The sequence below is a fragment of the Centroberyx affinis genome, unplaced genomic scaffold (genome assembly GCF_046629955.1).
Source record: "Centroberyx affinis isolate AG114_WGS23_722 - 3 ecotype Tasmania unplaced genomic scaffold, CSIRO-AGI_Caff_v1 ptg009203l_1, whole genome shotgun sequence".
Lineage (NCBI taxonomy): Eukaryota > Metazoa > Chordata > Actinopteri > Beryciformes > Berycidae > Centroberyx > Centroberyx affinis.
Window position 1 is genome coordinate 1 of NW_027284455.1, and position 24,705 is coordinate 24,705.

The 24,705-nt window shown below is 44.2% G+C and overlaps 1 pseudogene; it reads right to left on the reverse strand.

Annotated features, from left to right (window-relative positions):
* Window positions 1-6: 6 nt before the first annotated feature.
* Window positions 7-24,705, reverse strand: part of LOC139640365 (DNA annealing helicase and endonuclease ZRANB3-like) — a 33,345-nt pseudogene continuing 8,646 nt past the window's right edge.

Here is a 24,705-nt window from a genome sequence, read left to right on the forward strand (position 1 = left end):
GCAGACGGTGCAGAGGGTCTGCAGGTTGTCCAGAGAACACTGTCCTCCTCCGCTGTAGACCGGCCGGATGTGGTCCACCTGCCAGAAATCCCCTTCCACCGGGGCGCGGGATCATCTCGTTCAGCTACACACACACACACACACACACACACACACACACAGAGAAAGAAACACTGAGCATCTTAGCGCAAACTATATATTTTGTTATACTGCTGTAAATCGCCATAACAAGCTTTAATTACACTGCCCTCCCAAACCATCCATCCATCCTGAAGTTAATTTTTTGAACTGTGATGTCTTTAGCACGGCTCCGTCTGTCTCCGATCCTCCGGTGACCTAAATTGTGATTTTATGGCACCGTCGCGCGCACACACGCTCGCCCATGCACACGCCCACGCACACACACACACACACACACACACACACACACACACACGCGCACACACACACACACACACACACACACACACACACACACACACACACACACACACGGGCGAATGCATGCACGCAAATCAGTCAAATTAAACTAATTTTCGCACAGCGGGAGCACTTCTGCAGTGCGCTTCACAATAAAAGACAATAAAATGAAATGAGCCTAAGCCCCGTGAAGTATACATGACAGCAAGGCGCATAAATGAAAGAAACCCGGAGCAGGGAATGAAGAAAAGACATAAAACTGCAGAAACAAGACTCTGACAAAGGTCTCTGTACTCAAACGCTTCCATACATGGAAACATATTTGATGAAGACTGGACCAGTTAAATCAAATCAAACAACACAAAGATATTTGCGTTCCTATCATCTGTCTGATGCCTTGGGTACAACCACATAAATGACAAACCTTCTGCATATATAGGCCTATTTGTGGTTGTAGGGAAACTAAAGTGGATACATGGAAGTCTGACAAAGATACACACAAAGAAGTGAAAAAACAGAACAAAACAGTTCATAACATGCTAGCAGGTTACATCCAAACCTTGTCATTTTAGATTGTCAATGGCTACATTTACATGCACACTAATATTCCCTTAATATTTCAGTTGACCCATGTAAACACCATATCCGCTTTTCAATAACCTGGATAATTTCATATCTGAGCTATGAGAACGGATAAGGTACCTGTACCCGTTTATCAGTTTTGCATAATATATTAGGTAAAAACAGTTGTTACCCGTGAAAATTAATGCTGAGTTGGAATTAGCAGCAGGCTTCCAGAGAAACTGATATTGTTCCAGGTAACTACTGCCTCTTGTTGTTGATGACGGGATAGCTAACAGCAGGGCTGACTGTTAAATTGGGTTATTCGTCAAAAGGGTCAAGAAACTAGCATCTTTCAGTGTAGCTGCTAGCTTACTAGCTAGCTAACTTTACTTGAGAACACAGATATTGTTTTATTGTGGTACATGGACATAGGGATGTGGGAGAGTGGGTTAGTAAGGTCCATGTAGTCAGTCAGTATCCAGAATAGTGGTCATATTGTAAATGTAGGCAGTGAACCTAATGTTAATATCTTTTTGTGTTATTTTCTCAGCCTGTCATGATGTTAGCCATACTTTTACATTTGGCTCCAGTTTCTAGAAACTGTATAACTTTGTGATACACTGAATGTACAAAATATCAGGGACACTTCCTCTTTTAATGAAGCAGACTGAACAGATGGTGAATCCAGGTAAAAGCCATTATCCTGTCCTTTATCCTAGTTACTGATAAACAGTTTCAGAAGGATTTTTAAGCTGAGACAGTTGAGATGTGGATTGTGCAAAAGGAGCTGTAGCTCAATATCAGGAAGATGTCTCTAATATTTTGTACATTCAGTGCACAGAAAGGCATAAAGAGCATCGCTAGTAAGTTAGCTGCACCCTGCCAGTACCTGGATGACCCTGTGTATCTACAGTATATAGGGCCAGATTATGACAGGGAACACTGGGAACACTGTGACCTGGAAATTGTACCAGTAGGTACGTTCTCATCGCTTGTTGGCACTGGGTGTGTGTCTGGCATCTGAGCAAAATGCTGTGATTTCAATCTTCTCATCTGAGGGGAGAGATGGAAAAAGAGAGAGTAAGAAAAGATGGCAGGAGAAAGAGATAGACAAAAGGAAAAGACAGCAGAGAATCAGAGAGAGAGACAGAGAGAAATAAAGAAATATACTGAAAAGACAGAGCAAGCAAGTGGAAGACTGGAAGAAGACTGAGTGAATCAGAAAGAGATGCTGAGAGAGGGAGAGAGAGAAGAAAAGAGAGAGTGTGAGTGAGATAGATAGAAAGAAAGAGAGATAGAACGATAGAAGGAGAGAAACGCTGTGGGAAGAGTTCAGGGCCAAAAATCCATTTTCCCTCTTGGAGTGTTGCTCTGCTGTCATTAAGCGGCGAGCTGGAATGGATCCCAACAGATTTAAACAACAGGCCTGTTCACGGGGGCAGGGTGCGCACACACACACACACACACACACACACACACACACACACACACACCTGTCACTGAGCCAGCAATGTCACCTAGCCCGAACCCGCTACTGTACTAACACTGTATGGCTTCCCCTTCGAGACACACACACACACACACACACACACACACAAAAAGACCCTACTACACACCAAAATACACACGCACATAGGGATACGCATACAAGGACAGACACACACACACACCAAAAGACATAAACACACACCGAAATACTGCAATGCACACACCAAAAGACCAGAATACCTAAAAAGACATACACACCAAGAAGACTCCCCCCCAAAGACATACACACCAAAAATACCCAATGCACACCAAAAAAAAAACCCCCATGACACACACACACACTTAAACACCCAACTAAATGCACACACACACCAAACTACCCCTAAAATACATACACACCAAAAAGACCAAAAAACACACACATCCCAAAGACCTCCACAAAAAGAACCTAAAATACGCATGTACACACACCCCACAAAAAGATTCTAGATTCCAACACACACACACACACAGACACCAAAAGACACCCCCCCCTCCCCTCCCCCCCCCGACTACACACAGCAGAACCCCCCAGTATGAACCAGCTGCTGAGCCTGTAATCTTGGGGCTCCTCCACCGCCAGCCGCGTCTTATCACGAGGCCGAGTTTGTTTCCTCCAAAGCCCGGCGCATCGATCGGGCGCTGCTGTCGGCGGTGCTCAGGAGGGGTGGGAAGGAGTGTGGTGGGGGTTGGGGGTGGGGGGTGGGGGGTGGGGGGGGTTATGGGGTGGGGTGTGAGAGGGGGGCTTTGCAGGATAACAGCCAACCAAATCAAACAGGCTTACTGGTTCGAGGTCTGGGCACTGGGAGAAAAAAAAAAAAAAAATCAATGGGCCCAGCAATCCATTTTACTGGGAGCTGGCCCCTTAGAGTGCAGACATGCCTGTGTGTGTGTGTGTGCGTGTGTGTGTGTGTGTGGGAATGAGTATGAAGCACCCCGAGCACACACACACACACACACACACACACACACACACAAATTCCAAACCGACTGTGTTAGGAGAGTGATATCAGCTGAACAGTTGACCCTGAAAGCATGCAACCCCCTTGAGTTTTTGTGTATATTCCAGCATTTTCTATTATATTCTAATCCTAATGAAGTCATTATGTACTGATATGTCAAAAAAAAACACAAGATCTAAAATTAGAAGATCACTATGTCACTAATCACTATGCTGAATGACTGAAGTTCTGATCCAGAAGTGAAAACCCCGCCCTCCTCTGGCCTGGCGTCTGACCTGTTTGAGTGACAGCTGGGCGAGCCAGGTGTTCTCCAGCATCTCCTTGCGCTGGGCGGGCGGGGCGTCGCGCACCCTCAGGAAGAGCTGGTGGGCGTGGAGGCCGCAGTGCTGACACACGCCCTGCTCCGCCTCCAGCACCCGCGAGCGCATGTAGCTCTGGCTGGAGCGCAGCTGGAACTCGTCCTGGCACCTGCGGGCGGGGGGAAGGGGGGGGGGGGACACACACACAAACATCTCAAAGTGGAGCGGGTTGGGAAGTCGATGACGGGAAACAAGCACAGATTCTGTACAGTCGCATGGTGCGTTCATGGCGATGACCTACAGACCTAACTGATAAAGTGTGTTGCCATCCAAATTCATTGGCATACAAGAAAAGCATTGTGGGAGTTGTTTGAAAAATTTGGTGAAGTGAGTGAAGTGGTGAGTGAAAAAGGTGAAATTTTCACAAAAACCTCTTTTTCAACGTGAACATCCTTTCATGAATTAGCCACCACTAACAAAGGATGAATGATTTGAAAAAAAAAAAAGATTTTTCTAACACCCAGAGAGCCCAGGTATAGAGGAGTGAAGCGTCTGACTGACCTGGATTTGCGTTTTGAAGACCACTTGAAGAAGAAAAATTTGTGCTCAACACAATGGGAGTGGAAGTGCTCCATTAAATGGGTAGTGAGCCCAAAGGATGTTCAGGCACGATACTTGCATGGCTGCCCTTGCCATTAAAATGAATACATCAGAATCAATCCTTTATTTTGGTGTTAAAACGTGACATTTTTGAAAGGAAGAGCCTTGTGACAGAAATATAGCGTTTTAATACGACAATAAAGGATCATAAAGGGAGAGAACGTTGTGACTGTTCGTTCCTACAGAGTCTTATAAAGTCCTCACAAGTCTCTGTAGAAAATCCATTGTGCTTGTGTGTTTGGCTGTGACTGTAAGGTCTTCTGAAGGTCTAACAAGGCCATTAAACTAAAAAAGCTACTGACTGATCTGAGAACGCCTTTTCTTTTTAGTCTTCAGAAAACAGACAAAACAGTAGATGGTAAAGAGCAAAGCAAAGCAATGAGGTCAGTCAACATTATACTGTCATGCATTGTGTTGTTTTACGCAGAATTCAGCTTCTTAAAGCCCTGAGTATAATTGAATTTACTTAGGTGCCAGATGGGTGGGCTTTGGCACCAAGGACAGCGGGTGCCAGAAAGTTTAGGCAGTCACAGCAAACTATTTGAAAGTTGATTTAATGTACTTTTCTCTGATTGACAACCAACCTAAGACTGTCTGAATTGTCCCGGTGCAGTAAACCCCACCCATCTGGTGCTCCAAGCAGGGTAAAACAAATGCTAAGATTTATATGCATCTGCTATTTGACACAAGTCTACTGGGAATGAACACAGCTACTTCCATACTTTTCGCAACTTTTTGTGCAACTCCCAAAACTTTCCAAAGAGCTGTAAATTTCCAATTCATTCTTTAGACTTTTATACACCTGCGTAGGAATCCTGCCAGTTATAATTCCTGTGTACCTGCAGCTGCAGGAGCTGCTCTATTTAACCCAAGTCTGTGTTTGTATATATGTATGATAGGCACTGTACTGTATATCCAGGACTGCTACTACTGACACTTCTCCAGTACTGTGCGTCCTACATACTTGTGGCTGCAGAATCGAGTGTCCCAGGGCCCACCGGTGGCAGAGCAGGCCTGCTGGCAGGACAGACACAGAGGGACACCCTGACTGTCGACGGCCTGCAGGTAGCCCGACTCCGACGATGGGTCCTCTGGGACCTCGGACGGGTGCCCCCCCGCTGCCTTAGAGGACTCACCCTCCTGTCTGTAGAGAAACACAGAGAAAATCAATTAGATTTAACTAATACTGCTGGATCAAAACATGAATTAGCCCCTCGGGGATCAATCAGGGACATGTACATTGAAATGAAAGAATGAAAAAAAATCAGCCAACTGCCTCTGATTCCTTAACATACTGTATGCTAAAGCTATCTACTGGAAACATAGAGATGATTTAGATTCTAATCCTCTTGTCAGATATTGGGTAAAGTGACCAATGAGCCAAGCTCCCAAAAAGTCGATGTAGTCCTTTAAAAAATGGATGAAATTTGGATGTCTTTGATTCCTTTTGATTCAGGCACCATGGAGGAGCTGCAAGGCTGCGACAGATTTTATTTTTTTTGCCCTTTGTGCACTAAGCTGCACAGACAAGTTACTCTGATCCATTTGATCTACACCAATCTCTAAACCAAGGACCAGACTCAATGTAAAGCCGAGTTCATTCAACATCAGCACACGATTCAATATATATTCATGCAATAAGAATATCTGTGCTATGCTGCAGTGGAGGGACATATGGCCGGTGTGCGCGTGTATGAAATGTGTATGTGCTCCCCGTGTGTGTACAAAAAAAAAAAAATGTCATGTATGTGTATGTGCCTGTCCTTTTGGCAGAGAGGACGGCGAATTTGGGCGTTTGCCACCGTGTCCCACCAGGGTGCTAGAGCCACGTTGGGGGGGACAGATGGACTAAATTCTCTTCTCCGTCCCCACGGTTCACAACACACAAAGAGAGAGAGAGAGAGAGAGACAGAAAGAGAGTGATTTTAATCATTGAAACGGAGAAGAAAACCCTCTAAAAAAAGGAGCCTCGCTGCTTCAAAGTTGAGAGGATACCAAAAATTGGAAGCACCAAGAGACCGATGCTGTGCCAATAGAGCCTAGTGCATGAAAGAGAGGCAGAAATAGACTTTTTACTAGTATGTCCAAACTGGGCATGGGGAAACACATTATGCTAAATTGGAGAAATTTGATTCAAACTGTACATTCCTTTCATGTGTAGAGAGGCAAGACATGGAGCTTGTTGCTGAACGTATTAGAATGGAGAAAGCCTCAATTATAAATATCAAACTAAAACTGATGTATGTTATTCATGTTATCTACATTTAAATGGTTTAAATGAACATATACAAGGCAACTTTGCATGTTGATGTCAGTAAACTGCACACATTATTTATGCCTTTGCCAAGATATTTCAAGGACTATCATATAGACGTTTTCCTATGTGTGTGTGTTTGCTGGGAGGTTTCCATAGCGATAGTCTCTGCATGGGGGTGAGCTGGCCCTTGCATCTCACCCGGCGGATTGTATTATGGTCTGTACTAACTGTACTAAACACGCTCTGCGGGTCTTTGAGCCTCTCCCGCAAGGTGCGCGCAGATCTCCATGGAGACAACCGAGGGACGGAGGATGAAAATGCACTCGCTCCCGGAGGAGAAAACACACATGTGAAGGTCCGGCCACCTTCATCTGTGACCTTGTCTTTAAAAACCACAAACAAGATCGGACACTTTTACACCCGTCTACGCGTCCATCCATCTTCAAGGTCTCTGCACGTTTCATCAAGTCGCATCTAAGACTTTCTGAGAACGTTTTAATGCCATTTAGAGTGAAATATGGAACCAATCTCTCAACTGTAATACATGTAAACATCATTTGTATAGCAACTGCAGAGCTATCAGCACATAAATCTGTATGATTGGGCTGATTTTTCATTGGTAAAACGTGCAAGAAACCACAATATTTTCAGGAGATCTCAAACTGAATTCAAGACCTTTTAAGAGCTTGAGGATAGATAATCTAATTTAAGACATTTTAAAACCTCATCAGAACCTGCAGATACCCCGGTCCTTACACTTTCCAGCCCTATCCATCCATTGACCCACCCGCCACCCCTCTATCCCTCCACCCCTCCATCCCTCCATCCTACCTCTCCGGACCGGGTGGCGTCAGCGTCGAGGCGGACCTCTGCTTGGTGAAGAAGTTCTCCTTGGTGACCAGCCGGACGCTGCCCCCCTCCTGCTGGGCCTTGCTGAGGGAAGCCTGGGCCACGTCCTCCCTGCCGAGGTACCTGGGAAGACGAGAGGCAGGGAGAGAGAGAGAGGTGGGAAAGTGAGGGAATGGAGGATGCGTAAACCTTATTTAACCCGCAAACTTGACAAAGAGAACTGACTCTCATGAGCAGCTGCAGCAAATTCCACCATTTCTTCTCTGTTTCTTGGCACCAAACTGCGCCTAAGTGCACCGTTCTCTTCCTTTTATTGCTTATTTCATATTCTATTTGTGTGCTGATATTCTATTTGTCTTTTTCACCTGCTGAATCCTATTACTTTTGCTGCTGCAGCAATCCAATTTCCCCACGGGGATCATCAATCATCTAATCTAATCCAAAGAGTGGATGCTGCTCTACCTCACCGGTTGTTAAATGGGCCTTGTAATCCAGACGCTGGGTACGCAGGGGGGTAATTGCGTTAAACACTCGGGACGTCACTCAGGATTTCACTCAAAATACAGGAGGTTCAGCCACAATGACTGACATGTTTGTTCCATGTTCTAACCCTAACCCTAACCCTAACCCTAACCCTAACCCTAGCTTAACTGGGGTGTAATACCAGAGAATTTCCACATTACTAAAATGTGCCACCAGGACCCAGATGCAGCAGGTTAAAAATCAGTCACTTGGTCTCTTTTTTCCCCACACAGAGAATTATTTTCCTAATGTATCTAATGGAGAGAAATGGATTATATCTCAGTCATTTCAGTCCAGTGAGACCGAATCAATGGTCTAAATCTGTTGTTTGGGAAAGTATCGCCGGTGCCGCGGTGCCTCGCCGGGGAGAGGGGGAGCAGAGGAGGAAGAGCAAATGGGAGGAAAAAGGAGGGAGAGATGGAAGAGACAGAAAAGAGACAGGAGGTGAGGATTTTATGAAGGGAAGGAGCGATACGCGGCTGTGCGTCGCGTGACGGCACACGGGTCATTTTACAGACAATTTCACGTAATGTGTTAGGTAGTTGGATAATTAATGGTGTGTGTGTTTTCCAAGCACATGTTGTTTGATGGCTGTGTCAGTTCTCAAATTCATTTTGATGCACTCTTATTGCTGGCTGACAAACGGCAGCTCTGCTCCCACTGAAATCAAAATCAATAATTGGGATAGCTCCAAAGACGCAAAACTTATTACACGAATAAAAGATTGATACAAATTTTTGGTTACATGCAGAATATTTTAGCATTCTGAATGAATCAATTTCTGTGGACTGAAGATTCCAAATGAACTGTTTACATGAATACTAATAGTGATGATGATAAGGTGTGGTCAGTTCTCATGCACCTAAGCATGTAATCAGGATAAATGCTGGGATGAATAAGAGGTATTTTTATTCTGATTGTGCTGTTATTCTGATTATTAATGTAATATTATGCTCCATGCAAACTCAGGAGGTGAGCTGGAAGGCGCCGCCGCTGTTAAACTCCGCTTTAAGTGTTTCCAGTTGACCCCCCCCCCCCCCCCCCCGGATTCCTTGGGAGGGAGCGGGAAGGCAGGTAGCGGGAGAAAAGAAGAAAAAGAGAGGGATGGCGGGGAGGTAAAACGAGGAGGAGGGAGGCACATCAAAGAGGAGAAGTTTCTCTGGAAGCCGGAGAGGAGAGGAGGAAGAAGGTAAGTCTCCATCAAACGGGAGAGCCTCCTCTGCTTCAAACGTCCCGGCACAGAGGGGGGATGAAACGAGATACTCCACACTCACCCGGAGTCCAACTGCGCTTCTGTGTGTGTGTGTGTGTGTGTGTGTGTGTGTGTGTGTGTGTGTGTAGTTGGACAGTATGGATTCAAGCAACTGTAAGGTTTTTTTTATTTTTTTTTTTACTAAAGCTAATCGCATTATACGTAAATGCTGCCCCTTCCCTCTGCATTACATTTTCACTCATGATCCAAACTTCTGGAACCTCCTTTGATCCGCCAGCTTGTGAAATATTTTCTAAAAAAAAAAAAAATGAACCTTTCTGGGAAACTTCGATATCATTTGTTAGACATGTAAAACCAGAATAAATTTCAATTTTCTAACTTTCCATTATAGCGTGAAAGGTAGAATTATTTTTTTTTTACCTACCTTGTCAAAATGGTTGGGTCTGCTAAATATGCGTATCAAGGTCACGCCCACTCGCTTTAGTTTTGACAGCTACCTAAAGTTAGGCTTTAGTTTTTGACAGCTGACTAATGGCTTTAAATCATCAACAAAGATGCCTGAAAAAAGAAAAGAAAAATGAAAAAGGGTGCGGAATGCAACTGCAAATGTGTCGTCATCTCATAATTAGTGACTTGGTGTTTGTCAGGAATGGAGTTAACATTATTTTGACTGGATTATTTGGACATGGCTTTCTGCTCATAGGTCGTTTATGTAATGCCATTCATTGTGTGGCCGGCTTATGAATAGCTGGTGTGAGCGGGTTATTATAGTAAACTAAGATGAAAACTACATGTTAAAAAACAATGTCGTAAAATGAAATAAATATTAAAATTAGACTTTGTGAAAAACCTAAATCTAGTCTGCTGGTGCGTTTCATTTGTGTCATACGCAACCAAGTGGTCCCACCTTCAAGTTAGTTGAGGATGTATTGAAAAATGAATGCAAATACATTTTTTAAAGAATGAATCATTTCTTGTTTGTATTACACAATACCTGTTGCAAACATATACAACATACCTGTTCTGAACTTCTATCATTATCCCTTTAGAACTGAAATTAAATAAAAGCTAAACTAAAATGACCAAATCCACACTGAAATCTAACTAAAACTAAACTGAAATTGAGATAAAAATGGAAAACTGAAACCAAACTGAAACCTCCCAAGCTCCCCTGCAGCAGCGGGGCCAGCAGCCTGCGGTTCGGCAGCCGGGACAGGGCGGCTGCAGGGAGGAGGCTGCTGCTCAGCTGTGTGGGATCAGACTAACAAGCCGCTGCCCCGCTCCAGCCCGGCTGAAGCCGCTTTGATCGATTGCCGCGGTCCGACGTGAACCGGGCCTCGGTGAGGTTTCGGGGGCCGGGGGCGAGGCCGCGGCCCGTTCGAAGTCGGTGAAAATTCCCAACTGGCGCGGAGTAATTGCAATGGTGCGGCGTTCCAGCTCGGAGAAACCAGGGAAGAAACCTGGAAGTGCAACTTTATATTGTTGAAATACTTTCCAGATAAGTGTGTGAATGTGATGCTGAATATCCAACTTGCGTGTATTTTGAGGATTATAAACATGTCCAAAGTAATGCTGTGTAGTGCCAACACTGTTTCTGATGACATGACATCAGAAACTGCATCTCGGAAAACCTAGGGTTTAGAAATCCATGTTTCCTACTTGGAATTCCGACTCAAAGTACCTCCATTGCATCCTTACAAAGCTGGAATTTCGGACTTTCTGACAACACTGGAACGCAGCAGAACTTCTCTAGAAAGCAGCAGAAGAAGCTGCTGCAGTGAACTGACTGAGACCTCGCCAGCCTGGAAGAAGAGTTTCCTTAAAGTTTATTTTACCTCAAGCTTTGAGTTGCATGGTGAAAGCTGGCAATAAAAGCCTGTTTTCCGTTTGATATCCAACCTCGTCTCTCGCCCCTCCCCAGATTCCCCTCACGCTGGATATGATTATTTGGAAATGCGCTACAGGCCTATAAACAAAACCCGACCGAGATGTGACAGGCGCAGAGTTCGGCTTTAGTTTCGTTGCGTGCGGTGGTGGAGGAGAGCTCGTCTGTCTGGGCCAAGACTGACAGCCTGATTGACAGACGGTGCTAACAAGTTATTAATGAATGCTCTGGTTGATTGTGTGCGTGTGATTATTATTTTAATCTTTAGCTACTGCTTTGGAGAGGAAAGCTCTCGCCTGTGGTGCATAAATTGGATTGGCTCTGTGTGCGTTTTGACCTTTTTGACTGTTGTATGTGGGCGGCCGGGACTGAGGATGAGATGAGGGTTAGTATTGGGGGTCGGGTGGGGGGGGCAGCTACATAAACACTGAAGCTACTTTATTAAGATCTGGAGATTCTGCATCAGATTTATAGACTATATCTGCTCTTATATCCCTTCTTTATCCTTTTAGGTGCTGCACTCTGATGTTTTCATTTCACCTTTATGCTTTTATTGTATAAAACGAATAGCTCTGGTCCTCGGTTATGATTGGCTGAGTCGCATTGGAAGCCATTGTTAAATACCTGATAAACATACACCTTTGACCGCATAACAGTGAGTTAAAATATTAATGCGGTGACTGAAAATCGCCACTCATATAAAATATTTCTTGGACATGTGCATTATGTTACCGCTGTCTTATGAAAGCCAATGAGGCCGGGGTTAACAGTGATTTGGGCGAGGAGGCATTGTTAGGCGGGACGCAAACTGCAGCGAAACCCACCGAGCTCTTCTGAAATCACTGTAAATCACCATGAGTGGTTTATGAGGAAAATAGTAACGCTGCAAGAAAATCTCAACAAAGTGCATTAAGTTTGAAGTAGTTGAAAACCGAGCCGCTCGTTGCCGAGAAAGGTGAGCCGTGATCGCCCCGCTGAGTCGGAGCCGGAGCTTGATTGGTTCTGATTAGTGAATAAATCAAACAGGTGTCAAATCAAGCCGGGCCAATTGCCTCCTACTCACACCTTGATTAGGTTCACGCACCCAAACACGTCCCTGGTTGAGAAACACACTCTCTCTCTCACTCACACACACACACACACACACACACACACACACACACACACAGTATACCCTGTAATTGGCAAACTCTCCCTGCCTCCATCCACGCCAGCTGTAATTAGTGTGCCGGCAACAACGCTTGTTTGTCAAAAAACACACATGTACACACACACACACACACATAACTCTCATCCTACCCTCACCTAAGCCTGTCACCTAAGCTGACAACCTTGGACACACATACACACACATGCACACACACAAAAATGCACAGATATTAATTCTGCCTGGGCCAGCAAGTGTTTACAAATCCCTCCTTCCCCCTGTGAAATCTCGGACACCACTTATTGGATTTGGACAAAACTTAGGGAACTAATGCATCTCACCGCCAAGTTCAACTATTTCCAAATTTACACTGACTGGCACAAAGGGGGCGGTAGTTCAAAACAAGGTGACACGAATTCTCCTAATGCGGCAAACCCCACCGACATCTGGAACTCCAAGCAGGTTAAAACAAACGCTGAGAACTATTTCCTGGAACTGGACCCTGACCCGGGCCTCGCTCCGTCTCGCCTACCTCTTGGTGCTGGAGTGCGGGCGCTGGGCGGCGGCCAGATGCTCCAGGCCCAGGCTGGGGCTGTGGAAGAGGAGGCCGCTGCGTCGAAGCAGCTTCTGCTTCATGGCCGCCAGGCCGCTCCACTCCCGGACGAACCGCAGCACCTGGAGGGGGACAAGGCACTTCGCTTTGAATTCACATTTCAAAATTCCACACTGCAATGACATGGTAGAGTGTTTTCACTTAAAACCTTTGATTCGCACAAGGACACAGTTTTCCAGATAGCTGGGCAAAACTCATCGAACCAAACAGAGCTGTATATCCACTGAACATAGAATCGCTGGAGCTTTGTGCTCCCTGAGGAAGGCCAATGCCAAAACGCCTTGGAGCATTGTACGTTTTTAACCTGTTATTTGAACAAGCCAATGGATTAAAGGCTTTTTAACCTTCTTCTTCTGCAGTTACCGCACATCAAAGAGCACCTTCTACTGAGAGTGACATTACACACAGATGTAGCACTCTCTACTTTGATTTTTATTTAAAAGTTGTATATTTTCAGGCAAGTCAAGGATTCAACACCCAAAATGCAGTTGCCTGAAGAAAATCCTCTGGTAAGAAAAATGTATTTAGTTTTAAATAACATAGGAATCTCTAAGGTCTAACGGCGGATCTACATTCAGTATTTTGCATTTGAGAAATGAATGATACCCATCCATGACTGACACCTACTCTCACAAAATTATTATTGTTGTGAAAGTAAAACTCAATGGATTATACTGATTTTTTAAATTATCATTACACCATGGCTTGCAATTTTTTTTTTTTACAATTTAGCAGTTGTAACCATCTGTATTTTTGATATTATATAGATATTAGGTAACAATTGCTCTCTTAAATGCAGCATTGGGGAATGAAACCCTTCATTTGTAGTATGACATAAATTACACTACAGCCTGCAATAAAACCCTTTATGGAATTGACTAGGCCCATGTGGGATTGCTGTATCTCTGTGTATGTTTGTGTAACCTTGTATCTATTTATTTGTTCTGTTACGACCAGTTTGTGTTGACACTGACCCGTGTTGGGAGCTAAACGGCAGTAATTGGGATAATCAGGAGTGCCGATGTGCTGAATGCTGCAGTCTGGCTGGGCCGAAAGATGCCAACTCAGCCACAGCAGGCGGGTGGGAACCAAGAGACTCTCATATTAAAGAGCCAATCACGAATGCCTAACGGTCTCTTAGAGCACTGTCTCCCAATGGATGAATAGACACTTAACTATACTATCAGGTAAAACACAACGGGAAAGAAAAAGAAATACAGTGCAATGGGGGTAAAAAGAGGGTGCAAATGGAGGCTTGAGGGATGAGAAGTTCCTTGAGTTAGAGTGAGACATTTCTGTGGATTCATTGGGAAGTCAGCAGAGTTTTTGGATTCAGTCCTGGAGGAGATGGAGAGCCAGAGCGTTGCAGCCAGGATGGATGTCATCTGCTGGTGGATCCTGGCATTGCTGTTCTGGACATACTGGAGCTTCCGGACACTCCTGACAGGTGTCCGGATGAAAAGTGTTCCAGTAGTCCAGCCTTGAGGGGGTAAAGGTGTGGACAAATGTGTCTTGAGTGTGCCTGGGTTACAAATGTTCTTGAGATGGTAACTGGAGGCTTTGCAGCGGCGTGTTGTGCGGTCATCAAAGGTCAACTGAGGGTGGAATCTGATGCTGAGATCGGTGAGTGAGTGTCGTTGGCATAATGGAGTGAAATCCCATGTTTGTTGATGACACGGCCGAAGGGAAGGATGTCCAGAATGAAGAGGATGGGGCCGAGGACTAACCGTTGTGGGACCCTCTGATGGAACCACTGACGACAAGGTACGCTCTGGATCTACAACCTCCCAATGAAAGCAATTGAGTTCTACCAGAGACGCAGAGATAAATAAGGTGAGACAGGTAGAAGGTAAACTATGGATTCTAGTTGGTAATCACCATAATGCGAACAACCACCAATATGCACGGTTATATTCTCAGAACGGTAGTACGTAAGTTTCATTTTCTTGAAAAAAAAGCACTATTTTCACGGAACTTACATCATTCCGATACTAATTACGACGACGCACACTATGAATTCATATCGATATCCATCATAGCTTGACAACTTGGGTAAACACTCATAAAAAAAGCTGTGCGTAGGCGAGTTTCCACACCATTGCATCCCCATCCAAGATGTGTTGCAGCCCACATGAGAGAGTTCTGCTTCATATTGATTTTGATGGACAATTGGAGCATAAGAGGGTAGGAAACGACGGCTCGGAGGACGGATGCAACTCGCGGGCTTCGCTTTACAAACCGACATAAACAGTGCGAGCGGCGGGGCGTCTGTCAGCGGCTCCGTTACTGCCGGAGCAGATTGCGGGGTTTAATATTAGCTGGATGGCGCGTGGGGTCGTTCGAGGCGATGATCCGTCTCCTTTAACGACCCTCATAAAAACGGCACTTTCTCTTCCGCCGGCTCAGGTTACCCAACCCAGCTCTCCTCCCCCTCTCTTTCATCATCTCTCTCTCTCTCCTCCCCCCCACCCCGCACCCTCCAGGCGCTGCGGTGGTAAAAGTGGGCGTCCGGACTCCATCTATCTGCCAGGCTCTTCCTCCTCATGATCGGTGGTGTCATTAGCTTCACATCGCAGTGATCACAGACATCCGTTAAGTATAATAACCCCCCTGTGCAGTCTTTCTGCCTCGTCTTCACTGGGTCAGTGGGATTAGGGTGATAGCCCTATTGACTGTGATATCAAAGGAAATTATCTTAGTCTGAAATGAAGGTCAGCCTTGAAGCAGCCTATGGGCATACTGAACAACTTTCCACTACACTCTTGAGCGTACATAAAACATTCTTTCACCCATCTACAAAAGTGCAACTCAATAGCGTCAGGACGTTGCATTTTTCATGATCTTGAGACAGAACAAAATATTGGCACATTTTAGGAATAATAACAACCCAAAAGTCAATGCCAATGGAATTCCCCTTTTAGGTGTGTTCACAGTAATGATACATTAGGTTGGTACATTGCAGAGAGTACATCTCACTCACATAATGACACCCATCCACATGCACACCCACACACATTCATGAATATCCAACTCCATGCAAGAGTGGACAGAGAGACACACACACACACACACACACACACACACACACACACACACACACACACACAGAGCCAGGAGGGAAGGGCACACCTGGATTTGATTTTCCTGGCGTCTGCTGAAGGCCTCAGGCAGGTCGTCCCAGTTGTCCAGTTTAATGTCCAGAGGGACAAAGTTACAGTTCAACGGAGCACCGTCCTAACAGACAAGGAGACAGAGAAGAAGATCATAGCACAATGCAGAAAGATGTAATACTACAACTAATACTACTACTAATTAACAATATTTATCTAATTAACTATATTTATTTAGTACTTTTCTCAACAAAGTTAAGGAGACAAGGTGCTGATTTTTCTATATCGTAAGATGTATCATCATAGCTACATTATCATATATCATTTGTGTTGGGAGCCGAAATTAAATATAGTGCATGACACAGAAACATATCAAGCTGAATGCCAATTCAACTCGGCATGTGTCGGCCTTAAATGAGGTTTAACAATCACCATTTTTATATGCGAGTTTTCAAAGCAACATGAGGCGACTAACAGAATTGCAAAGAGGCCAAATAGTCGATGCCTGAATTGCAGGAGCATTGGTCACAAAAGCTGCAAAATTGTTGAATGTGTCGCAGGGAAACAGTCTGGAAAATCATGGCACTACGGCCCCAAAAATCACCACACACTTGAATCAACACCTTTATGACGGTCCCAACAAAAACTGTACATCATGAGGCTCACAATGCTGGTGTTTTTGGCAGGGCCAACACACAACGCATAACCTGGTATAAGGAGCACAAAACCTGGAGACCTGAGTAATAAAAAAAGTAATATGGTCTGATGAAAAAGCCAAAAGATGCCTTCAACCCACAATGTCTTTGCCAAGTCCAGTGATTGCTCTGCATGGTCATATAACAGCCAAGGAATATGAGATCACTTTACATGATCGGGACCACCCTGGGGTGCACTGTTCCGTCATAATGTTCCCATATTCCAAGACGATAACACCCCCACACACACTGCTAAAGCTCAATTCATATATTTGCTGTTGGCGGTGAAAATCTGAAAAATAGCCTTGTTTTCAGCTTGACCACCATGTATTTTTGAGTTTATCCAATGGGGGTTTGAAAGGGTTTCATAAGAATTTTCTCAACCCATAGAGAAACATGTAATCCTTCAAGTGATGCTAAAACATGAAAATAAGCGAAATTAGAATTACACGGTTTTCAAATGAAAACAACGATATACTGTGAGGTGTTTCTGATATTTTGTCCACCCCGTGTATATCATCATTTCACTGCAATGCCATTTAGTGTCAGGCATGGCAGCTGCTCATTAAAAATGATGTGCTGGTTCACACTGTACCTGCCACTGTGGCTTAAACACTTGCAGAACAGGTATTTTCAGCCGAGCCATCTGATTAGTCAAAGATGTGTTTAATGGCGAGCCGTGCTTTATTGGTTGCCATGCCAACTCTTGTGGTAACCAAGGAGCCAGTGATGATCTTTCTTGGTTTATTCTAATATATGAACACCACTTTGAGGAGAACTTTTCAGACAGCACACATGCATTGCTAACAAACATAAAGAGTATAAAAAACTGAACTGTATAAGGCATAATACCATTGAGTATTATGGGTGATTATGGGTAATCATAGCACTATGGCTTGTAGCAACCTGCATTATCATTGTACAAACGTTTTCTCAGGTGTTACTGCTTCATTAGTATAGTGTCTACCTACTGCTAACCAGAGGTCTAAGAAAGCCAGTTCACCCTCAATGTTAACTTTAATTGAATCAACACCAAGTGGGCCAAGAAAGAAGAAAGTAACAGACTGAGCAGTGAATTCAGCTAAAACCTATGATCTGGATTTCAGCTATTAGACCCACTTCAGTCATGGGGAAGGTAAATATAGAGGAAGGATAGGAGTCAGTAGACAGGTTAAAGCCTAAAGGTTAATACCTCCAGGCAGCTGAGACATGGATTGTGGGATGCGACTCAATATTAGGAAGGTTTTTCTGTTTTGTACCCTCAGTGCACACAGGCCCCCAATGTTTGCAGCAGAATAAATATCAGAGAGAGTCAGGAAACAGTGGAGAGGGTTGTGCTGTGACAGCATGGAGTGGGATTACAGCCCTGCTAGATGTGATTGCAAAGAGGTGTTACAGTATTATCCTTTCCACTAACAAGCTCACAGGTAAAAATATATGTGTATCAGGAGTTTTCTTCCATGTTTTGAAAAAATGTGACATTAAAACCAATGGAAGTTCTCAAAGATTGGAGGTTAACTTTGGTTTGAAAAATATAAACACTTTTAAAAGACTAGATCTTATAATGATTTCTTTCTCTAAAATGGATATATAGACTATGTTTCTTGACTGGTGAATATCATTCATACACAATGTTTATATTCTGAGCAACTGGTCAGACATTTACAATGGTAACCCTTTAAATTACAGGCCATGACTGGAGATAACTGAAATATATCCAAGTAAAATTGATGTAATAACTAGTTATAGCATTAGAATGACTGGTAATGCACAAGTAAGAAAAGGTGATTTTCAGCGTTCTGGGGTTACTGTAGTTTTCTGTTATTTGTGAGTTGGTATGGAGTAGGTTTGTATACCAATGTGAATACTGTACATCGTCAATACTGGCATGTCTTTTCTAAAATATATAGTGTATTATTGTATGTATTTTACATTAGAAGCAAATGAAAACCTAATGAAAAAACATAAGATTGTTCCTTCACAGGTGTCATCACTTTCTTTACTGAGTGTCCCTCCTCCCTCCTCCCCAGAAATCAATGCAGACGGTGTGTTTCTTCCTTTCTCAACGAGTTCATCCTTCACCTCCAGCACCTTTCTCAGTTTTCAGAAGTGTGTGGTAGTGGCACTTATCTAATACATGTACTTGAATCTGGTGTAGTACCAGCTATGTGGCGTTTGAACGAGTACCAGAAAGTTTAGACAGTCTCAGGAAAGTATCTGAAAGTCAATCAAGTAGAGGATGTGTCTGTGCTACTGACCACTTGCCACAACCTGAACTGTCCTGATGCGGTAAACCCCACCCATCTGGTCTTCCTTGTGTTTACACGAATCAAACCACCCACCCAACTGAGACCCGGAACAGCGGGGTCACGAATAAATCAGCTGCTCCACGTGTAGAAAAAACGGACATAAAACTCCTAACGCTCACGACAGTTCTCTTATTGGAACCCCGGTGACAAATCCTGCTTTGATTGTGCATCGAGCGCTCCCTGTGTGAATCCCGCGCCCGGTCTGGGATTAGCCCCGATGTGACAGCTTTCCAGCCGGAGCTCCTCCGGTTTATCATTTAAACGACAGCGGGGGACATTTATCTCCGCGGCTTATCGTCTCAGCCGCGCGTACGCCGACACTTGTCCGTCGCCGTCGGGGGGTAATATTCCATCGGCGATTCAGTTCGCCGCTCGGTCTTCCTCTACGTAAAACCCCCTTGTCTCTTATCTGCGTTCGCCGGGGAGAGAATTTGATCCCTCATGAATGAAACAAAAGGGTGTGAGTATCGCGGGCCGATCAATACGGAGGTCCCTCGGCGAACGGCGCTCAGGGGGGGGGGGGGAAGTGCTGAGAATGCTCGGGAATGCGATCAGGAATCAGACCTGGGTTAAACGCCATTCATAAATAATATAGTTTGTCTTGGGGTGCTTAGGATGGGTGGGGTTTACGATGGAGAGTACAGCGGGTGCCAGAAAGTTTAGACGATCATGGGAAAGCAGCTGGAGGTCAGTTTAGGATGTTTTGCTTGAGTATCTGAATCGTCAAGAGGTGGTAAAGTCCGTCCATCTGGGACTTCAAGCAGGCTGAGACAGATTATGAGTTGGTATTCTTGCGGCGGAAACAAATTCAGCAGGTTCATACAGACAAAAGGCCGCCACTGCATGACCATTCGCAATTGGACCAAAATATCACATGACCGGTTGTGTTGAGGAAAAGCCTCTCCATTTGCTCATTGCCTCCGTTTCCGTCTTGTGTCAACTTTTGCAAAACGAATCGTCTTGAGGCACCTGCACCGTGTTATGACGCTTTTGCCACTCTCACCGCAGCCATTGTAGTGTTGTTGAATGTGAATATGAAATTTGTATGCAGCAAGTGCCACAACGTTAGAAGTATACTGACAGCTTTAGACCTAGGTCGGTCAAGAACACAAGAAAGAAACTTGTAATATTAAATTAGAAATAAATGAGAGACGTTTGTCCAATCTCCCCATACAATCCTTCAACAAAAACTAGATTACTGCCTGCCTGAATGCCGACAATAACAGGGGGATTTGTAGGTGGGGAGATCCATGTTGAAATCCTACTGGTAATCGCTTGGTAATCCTAACCCTTCAATTTGTGTTGAGCCGAGGAATCTGAATGGACTTGAAGAGTTTTTCATTCCCGTATGCCAGGCAGGCTCAGTCAATCCCTGAAATGATTTAAACAGGCTATTGTTCCTGTGTTAAGAGAGGACTGAATAGTTCAAGGTATTATGAATATTCATTAATGAAATGGTGGTTGTTTTTCCACTGTATAGGAGTACTGTGCTGTACCTATACTGGCACATAATCCTATGCTTTTCCATTGTGTTTTGCTCACAGTTCAGTTCAATATGTATGACAGCTGCTAAGGCACCAAAAAAAGTGAGTGTCAAAACTCTACATGGCCTTTCAATATTACTTATTGCCTCGAGGCCTGAAATGAAAACCTATTAAATCACACTTTTTTCACTTTCATTTAGACACAGATACCAGATTAAATTGCTCAATTGTCGTTCTTGACAATTAAACCTGCGCTAGGCAACTTCTCCAAATGGCAGCGGAGGACACCTGAACTTCAATACCCATACATACAAATCTTGCCTAAAGCAGCAAGGAAAACTGAACCACCTTGGTCGTGTAAGTGTGCACACACTTCCAGTCATACTTAGCAGGAGCGCATTTTTCATTTCAGGGCCTCGAGGCGATGAAAAGCAGAAGATTTGAAGGGGTGTACGGACTTTTGTTGTCCTCTTTATTTGGTGCTGGCCCACTTTCAAAGGCTGCTGGGCAGGGTGACACGCTCGTTCCTCTATGCAACAGGACTGCAGTGTTCAAAGCAACTGCGATACTTGTAGGCACGTGTATGACTTTATGTATTTGAGCCAAAGTGTGTATATGTTCTGGAATGAAAGTGTATACTGTTGTAGAATATCATTAATATAGGATTTTAAAAAGTTTACACCCTGGTAACTTGTTTGGTCTACTTTGAGTATACATATGATTAAACACACACACACACACACACACACACACACAGACAGAGGTACCTTGGAGTAAAGATATATTCGGTCTGTATTCCGGCTGGCGCAGAACTGGAGGCCGGGGTAGAGGGGAAGGGAGGCGCTGGTGTCATCTTTATCTTTACCGTCGACATCATCACGGTCATCATCGTCTTCAGCGGCAGATTTAGTAGGGCGAGACACACACACTGCTGCTGTCTGGCCTGCAGGGAGAGAGAGAGAGAGAGAGTGGCTGACCAATATCTCTCTGAGCGGATATTATGGGCTCGTTATTGGCTTTCACAGCGTTATCAGTATCAGCATTTGTACACCTGGTAAAGTAACAGACATGAGATTGTAGAAGTTTTCACTTTTACTTTACACTATAACGAGAGAGAGAGAGAGAGAGAGAGAGAGAGAGAGAGAGAGAGAGAGAGAGAGAGAGAGAGAGAGAGAGAGAGAGAGAGAGAGAATACCTAGGTTTCCATCTTATTCCTAGTATTTGGGATGCATCGAATGGAAACAACAACGCCAGTCAATATCACAAAAAAGTTTTTACTCATTTAAGGTGGAAAGGAATGTGTTGATGCAGAAAATTTGCCATAAAAAGTGATGGAAGCACATATTGTCGTATAAATAATGATGTACTGCAGTTTGTATCTGTCCACCTCCTGCTGTCACTCTCATATATCAGGCACCTGTTGTGGTTTTATGGCCATTAGTTGATGCGTTAGAATATTAAGTGCTTTTCTATGTTATATAGATCAAGATCTATAGATATGTAGATGTGTTTTTGACATATATATGTAGGAAGACTATTTATTTGATGGACACCTACCTAATTCCCATTCTATTTTTCAGAAGTTTGCTAAAAAAATTAGCTGAATATTTGGATGGAAACGGCTACAGAGAGTAAGGAGGAGAGCTGTAAAACGACAGTCACAGATGGGGAGAGAGAGAGAGAGCGAGAGAGAGAGAGAGAGAGAGAGAGAGGATCTAGGCCGAGAATGAATGAGTGTCTGGTAGTCAGTGAGAAAGACAAAAGAGAGGAAGTGACAGTAAGAGGGAGTGCAGGTAACAAGAGAGAGGTAGAGCATCAGTGGCTGTGTGAGAGAGACAGAGAGGAAGAGACAGAGAGAGAGAGAGAGAGAGAGAGAAAACAGAAAACAATACCTGAAGTTCATCTTTCAATAGCTCTAAAAGATATTGTACTGTCAATGGTTTGGGAACCAAACTCTTCACACAAACAAATCAGGGTTATTCAATATTAACAAGAGAGAGGTAGAGAGACAGTGGCTGTGTGAGAGAGACGGAGAGGAAGAGAGAGAGAGCGAGAGAGAGAGAGAGAGAGAATACCTAGGTTTCCATCTTATTCCTAGTATATAGGATGCATCGAATGGAAACAACGCACAATCAATTTCACAAAAAAGTTTTTACCCATTTAAGGTGGAAAGGAATGTGTTGATGCAGAAAATTTGCCATAAAAAGTGATGCAAGCACATATTGTCGTATAAATAATGATGTACTGCAGTTTGTATCTGTCAACACCTGCTGTCACTCCCATATATCAGGCACCTGTTGTGGTTTTATGGCCATTAGTTGATGCTTTAGAATAGTAAGTGCTTTTCTATGTTATATAGATATAGATCTATAGACATATAGATGTGTTTTTGACATATATATGTAGGAAGACTATTTATTTGATGGACACCTACCTAATTCCCATTCTATTTTTCAGAAGTCTGCTAAAAAATGTGCTGAATATTTGGATGGAAACGGCTACAGAGAGTAAGGAGGACAGCAGTAAAAAGACAGTCACAGATGGGGAGAGAGAGGGAGAGAGCGAGAGAGAGAGAGAGAGAGAGAGAGAGAGAGAGAGAGAGAGAGAGAGAGAGCAGGTCATTAATGTCAGCTATGTAGCTCCCTCATCCCGCCAGCATCTTGCAGGAAAAGGTCAGGCGGTGGAAATGAGACCGCCGCTGCTCGACCGCGCTTCATTTAGACAATGACCTATAACACTCTGATAATACCTGCCTTAAATCACTACGCGTGGCGACTTGTCTGCCCTGTGTGTGTGTGTGTGAAGGCGTGTGTGTGTCCGTTCGGCTTGCTAAGGGGGGAATGTACTGTCACAAGTCGATGTCTGGGACTAGAGTTCTCCCTGTTGTGGTGCAATATCAGCACTCTTTTGCTTTTCTACTGAAACACTAAGCAGTTCCAGTCCTGTTGGAGCAAGAGAGGAACACACTGTAGCCAAGACAGTCCTGCCATCGTGCTTTGAAGGCATCAAACATGTTTGGGTTCCTTCCCAGCGACAGATAGCCAAGAGGAGGAGGCGGCCAAGTTCAAAATCAACCAAAATTTTCACAAAAATCATCTTAAAAACAGCTTTGGAAACTGTTTTGAGCTGCTATCAAAGATGCTTAGGCACTGATTTTACAAAACGATGAAGAGTGATGGTAGTCTCCTTTTTGGAAGGCTAGATTGGCAGCATGGTATGGATTATTTTTAGAGTTCTTCTTTATGTTCTACCTCTATTTTTCATCACCGCTTTGATGTTTGCGCCGCTGTTTGATGTCAAAGCCGTTTCTTCTCGTTTAGTTTCAAGGTGAGGCCGCGCTTATGAGCCACTTCCTCTCCTTGACCCATCCCCCTACGCTGCTCTTAACGTCTCATTTTTTTTATTTTCACGTTTGCCGTTTTCTCAGCTGCAATTTTCCCGGGGTCTAGTACCGATCCGACCCCCCCGGCTCCTGACAGAACGGGCCACTTTGTGTCTGACAATACCAAGACGCCAGACGAAAGCACTCGGCACTATAGACCTGGAACTACGACACGTTTTTTAGGACACCGGCGTTTCACAGAAATCCCATCTATCTATCCCTCTGTATCTGTAATGAAACCTAGCAGCACTGCAGTGTGCAGCCTATATTGGTTGTAAGCAGTTTTTTTTTTTCCCTTCCCTTCCCCTGTTTTGTCGTGGCGGAATGCGCCAGCTGCATTAAGTGGGCCATTTATACGATGGGGGCAATTCATCTTACAAAGCCGTCTTATTAGACTGTCACTTACACAGTATGAACAGTGCCTTCAAAACACCCCGGGGGATTTACTTGTTATTTTACTGCGAAAGAAAGAAAACAACCCCTAATTGGACTGAGTCATCTCATCTTCTGCTGGATCGAAATAATGGCAAAAAAAAAAAAAAAAGAAGAAGAAGGAGGAGAAATTCTATTCTAACTGCGCACTTCAAGTAGGAAGACGGTTTGGTGCCGTTGACGCCGGTGCAGCGTTTGAACTAACATCAAGATAACACGGTATTAACGCTTAAATGTTTGGGTCATGCAGGTAGAGAGAGAGAGAGAGAGAGAGAGGGAGAGAGAGAGGGAGGTGGAGAAGTGATTGCCTGTCTGTGCTGTGAGGAAAGTAATCTCAGAGCAATCAAGAGGTGGGGGGGGGGGGGGTGGGGGGGG